This window comes from Panicum virgatum, chromosome 4K (genome assembly GCF_016808335.1).
Source record: "Panicum virgatum strain AP13 chromosome 4K, P.virgatum_v5, whole genome shotgun sequence".
NCBI lineage: Eukaryota > Viridiplantae > Streptophyta > Magnoliopsida > Poales > Poaceae > Panicum > Panicum virgatum.
The window spans coordinates 29372470-29377991 of NC_053139.1; the positions used below are offsets into that span (position 1 = coordinate 29372470).

Sequence of the window (5522 nt, forward strand, 5' to 3'; positions counted from 1 at the left end):
GATGGATCCAAGAAAGCGCCAGCCAAGACAATTGAAGTCGAGAAGGCTGACAAGACAAAGGAGATCGTCGTCAACTCTGCGTATACCCAATGGGTGGCACAAGATCAGACTGTCCTGCGCTATTTGCTCAATTCTCTCTCCAAAGAGGTGCTGCAACATGTCCTGAGCAAGACCACGGCCTTCGGGGTTTGGACTGCAATTGAGACTATGTTCTCATCTCAATCTATTGCTGCCTACTTCTCCAAGATGCATGCTTTAGGTGATGAACTCGCTGCAGCAGGAAAACCTTTAGAAGATGAAGAACTGGTGTCTTTTATCATTGCTGGACTGGATGCTGACTACAACCCGTTGGTCTCATCTGTCATGACACGCACAGAGCCCATGAGTCTCAGTGATTTGTATGCACAAATTATGTGCTACGACATGCGGCTTGAAATCTGTTTGGCTCCGGCAATGGCAACCAATTCCAATCTTTGGCTAATGTAGCTTCTCGAGGTCGAGGAGGCTCCAATCAAAGCCATGGTGGTCGCGGCCGAGGTGGTTCTCGTGGTCGTGGGGGAAGAAGCAGTAACAACTCCACTGGTACATCAAGACAGGGAGGCTCCGGTAATAAATATGCAGAAAAACCAACATGCCAGATCTGTGGCAAGGTTGGTCACACAGCACAAAGATGCTGGTATCGTTACGATGATGATGAAGAGTATCAACAACAAGGCAAAACTGCTGGTGCTGCATCTACCTATTATGGCATTGACACAAATTGGTACATCGATAGTGGGTCTTCTGACCATATCACTGGAGATTTAGAGAAACTGATCGTCCACAACAAGTATAAGGGTAAGGATCAAGTACATGGGGCTGATGGAAAAGGTATGAGCATTAGAAACATTGGTCATTCAGTTATTCATACCCCTTGTAAAGATCTTTCACTTAAAAATATCCTGCATGTTCCTTGTGCCAAAAAGAATCTTCTTTCTATTCAGCGTTTAGCCTCTGCTAACAAAGCTTTTCTTGAATTTCATCCACATTCCTTTTTTATCAAGGATCAAGCCACGAAAGAAATCCTTCATCATGGTAGATGCAAGAACAGCCTTTATCCTTTAGAGCTTCCAAGAACCATCAGCAGCAAGGAAGTCCTTGGTGTCACTAAACCTTCTTCAGTTCAATGGCACAGTCGCCTAGGCCATCCTTCTTTTTCAATAGTTGAGCATGTCATTAGGAATATTCTGGTGAAGCTAGAGAAAATTTAGTTTGTGATTCTTGTCAAAAGGCGAAAAGTCATCAACTTTCTTATCCTAAGTCTACCAGTGTGTCCATGGCTCCCCTAGAACTTATATTTTCTGATGTTTGGGGCCCACCCCCCATGTCTGTCGGAAAGCACTCATACTATGTAAGCTTTATTGATGATTTTTACAAGTTTACTTGGATTTACTTGATTAAAAACAAATCTGATGTCTTCCAAGTATTTCATAACTTTCAAAATCTTGTTGAACGTCAATTTAACAAGAAAATTCTCTCTATGCAAACGGATTGGGGTGGTGAATATCAAAAACTCAATTCATTCTTTCAACAAATTGGAATAGCTCATCAAGTTTCTTGCCCTCATGCTCATCAACAAAATGGGTCGGCCGAAAGAAAACATAGACATATTGTTGAAGTGGGTCTTGCCTTACTAGCCAACGCTTCCATGCCTCTAAAATTTTGGGATGAAGCCTTTCTTACTGCCACTCATCTTATTAACTTGCTTCTTAGCAAGCTTATTGATATGCAAACCCCTATGGAAAAGCTCCAACACAAGAAGCCTAATTACGATTTTCTTCGAACCTTTGGTTGTGCTTGCTGGCCCAATCTCAGACCCTTCAACTCAAGAAAATTGTCTTTTCGATCACACCAATGTGTGTTTCTTGGCTATAGTCCCTTGCACAAAGGATATGAATACCTTGATGTTTCAACGGGACGTGTTTACATATCTAGGGATGTCGTTTTTGATGAGCACGTGTTTCCTTTTTCAAAACTTCAGCCAAATGCTGGTGCTCGCCTTTGCCATGAAATTCTTCTTTTACCTGATCATCTTGTTCATCCAGATTTTAATCAAGGGGGTGATAATTGTAGTGATCAAAATTCTAATGATTATAACACTTGTGATGTTCAGCCCTCCCCTAGTACTGGTTCTGCAGGAATCTTTATTACTCATGGAGAAGAAAGAAACGGTGCTCAAATTTCTCAAAATCAGATCAGTACTGATGATTACCAGTTTGGGCTATCAGACAATGGAGCTAAAACCAATGTTGATTCTGCGCTACACCAGCCGACAGCTATCGGCGTCTCACCCACACACGCGCCTCAGGCTTCTCCGATCAAAGCTGCTGAAGCTTCTATGCCGATGGACCCAGTATCGCCAAACACACCAGTAGGCTCAGGGTCTGCTATGAACTCTACTCATGCTGATGCTCCTGATCAAACCATTATCCAGAATTTACAACAGCGGCCAACTACTCGTTTGCAACGAGGTATTACCAAGCTCAAAAGATTCACCGATGGTACTGTTTGTTGGGGTATGGCTGCTATGGTTGAAGAACCAAAAGACTTGAAAACAGCCTTGCTAGATACAAAGTGGAAGGATGCTATGAATGATGAATTTTCAGCGCTCATTAGGAACAAGACTTGGCACTTGGTTCCTGCAAATCAAGGAAATAATCTAATTGATTGCAAGTGGGTCTATAGAATCAAAAGAAAGGCTGATGGATCAGTGGATAGATATAAAGCAAGATTGGTAGCTAAAGGTTTTAAGCAATGTTATGGCATAGATTATGAAGATACTTTCAGTTCAGTTGTCAAGCACTACGTAAGAAACGGCCTATAGTGACGCGCATAAAAGTGACCTGTAGTTGTTGCTTGTCACCCCACAAGTAGAGGTGACGGACTTTATATTCGCGCATCACCTCGGACTAGTTTGAGGCCTCGCGAGGCCTCGCCAGAAACGTGGCCCGTCACCTTTCATGGAGGATAGGTGACGGGTCTTAGTGAAGTCCGTCACCTAGAGTTGAAGTGACGGGCTACATTCCTAGCTCGTCACCTAAAGTACTTTCAAAGGTGGCGGGTCAAGACTAAAGCAGCGAAGGTGACGGGCCTTTACTTTGCGCGTCAACGAGTCTTGTAATGCGCTTAACCTATGGTACTTGAAAGCTGACGCACTACGCGTATAGTTCTTCACCTATGTGTATGCCTTATCTCTTCAAGTGCCCACGAACTTATTAACCTATCTGTACGTTTGGCTTTATCTATTGGTGTTTCAAGAGGATGGTGTCTCAGACAGTTGGATTTTAAGAATGCGTTTTTACATGGTGTTCTGGAAGAGGAAGTGTATATGAAGCAACCCCCTGGGTATGAAGATTCTAAATTTCCAAACTATGTTTGCAAACTTGACAAGGCTATCTATGGACTCAAGCAAGCTCCAAGAGTGTGGTATTCTAGATTGAGTAACAAGCTTCAACAGCTAGGTTTTATACCGTTTAAATCAGATACCTCGTTATTCATCTATAACAAGTTTGGTGTTACAATATTTGTTCTAATATATGTCGATGACATTATTGTAACCAGCTCGTCCAGTCAAGCAATTTCGGCTCTCTTGGAAGATCTTTGACAGGAATTTGCTTTGAAGGATCTCAGAGATCTACACTACTTCTTAGGAATAGAAGTACAAAAGACAGATGATGGGATTCTTCTCTCTCAGGAAAAGTACTCACAAGATATTTTGAAGAGAGCTGGAATGATGACCTGTAAACCTGCTCCGTCACCTCTTTCAATTTTTGAGAACCTCTCTGCATTTAAAGGAGAACAGTTGAATGGAGAACAGTTGAATGGAGAAGACAACACAAAATACCGAAGCATTGTGGGAGCACTCCAATATTTAACGCTTACAAGACCAGATTTGACTTTTTCGGTCAACAAAGTTTGTCAATATTTGCATGCACCAACCACAACTCATTATTCTGCAGTAAAACGAATTTTGCGATATGTTAAGCATACTCTGGGTCTTGGTTTGGAAATAAGAAGATCTAAATCTATATTGTTAAGTGCTTTTGCTGATGCTGATTGGGCAGGAAGTCTGGATGACAGAAGGTCTACAGGAGGATTTGCTATATTCTTTGGAGCGAATCTGGTTTCTTAGAGTGCTAGAAAACAAGCAACAGTATCAATGTCAAGCACATAAGCAAAATACAAGTCTCTGGCTAATGCTACTGCTGAGGTTATTTGGATGGAATCCCTTCTCAAAGAACTTGGTATTAAACTTCCACAAGCGCCTTGTTTGTGGTGTGACAATATGGGAGCCAAGTATCTTACGTCAAATCCGGTGTTTCATGCAAGAACAAAACACATTGAGATTGACCATCATTTTATGCGAGAACGGGTCACAAACAAGATGCTTGATGTTCGTTTTATTTCAACTCATGATCAGGTGGCAGATGGCTTCACGAAGACATTGTCAGCTAAAGATCTTGAGAAGTTCAGACACAACCTAAACTTGAGTACGTTGAGGTTGAGGGAGGCTGTTAGATGAAATGCTATCTCTGTAACGTATCCAATGTAAACTCGTGATCTTCTACTATAAACCGAGCTCTACTCCAACAAGGCCTGTAGTCTGTACTGATTAAGATACGTGTTGTAAAGGCCTAGGAGATCTATAAGAGTCGGATTAGGAGATACTACTGTACACGTTGTTCTTGATATATAAACAACCGATGCCCTCATCAAGGGTTATCGCTTACCAAATATTTACACGTGGATTACCCAGATAGTACCTTCATACTGTTAAAGAAAGCAAACATGCTTTCCTTCTCCTCTTTGCTGAAAGTGTAGCTAGCAGGATGCACTTAGTATTGTCCATTCTCTCTCTTTTCAGGATGTAGGACTTCTTGTTGTTTTGTTTCTTTCAGATCGTGTCTTGCTTCCATTGTATGTTTTGCCTGCCCATATGTACTAAGGAAACCTAGCAGGTTCATATAAAGATTCTTCATCAAGTACATCACCTCTATTGCATTGCAGACCTTCAGGACTTCCCAGTAAGTTAGCTCCCAGAGTATGGACTTCTTCTTCCACATTGGGGCATGACCATTTTTATCATTCAGAACTTGTTGACTGCCACGTCCCTTCCCAAACACAACATGGACATCCTTTACCATCGAGAAAACATGCTTTCCATCTCAGAACATAGGCTTAGCACGAGTTTCTTGTTCCCCTTTGAAATGTTTTCCTTTCCTTCTTAAGGGGTGGTTCAGTGGAAGAAATCGATGATGGCCCATCTACACGACCTTCCTACGATTTTTCAGATACAAACTATCCGTTTCATATAGACAATGGGTGCAAGCCTGGTATCCCTTATTCGACTATCCGAAAAGGTTGCTAAGTGCAAGCCAATCATTGATGGTTACGAAAAACAATGCTTGGAGGTGGAAAATCTCCCATTTGTACTCATCCCACACACGTACACCTTCTTTATTCCACAGTAGTAAAAAGTTCAT

General features: G+C 41.9%; 1 non-coding gene across 1 annotated transcript; it reads left to right on the forward strand.

Annotated features, from left to right (window-relative positions):
* The first annotated feature begins 285 nt into the window (after positions 1 to 285).
* On the forward strand, positions 286 to 424 carry LOC120705310. Its single transcript, XR_005687897.1, has one exon. It is a non-coding gene; the product is annotated as a small nucleolar RNA Z247 (small nucleolar RNA).
* Positions 425 to 5522: the final 5098 nt, after the last annotated feature.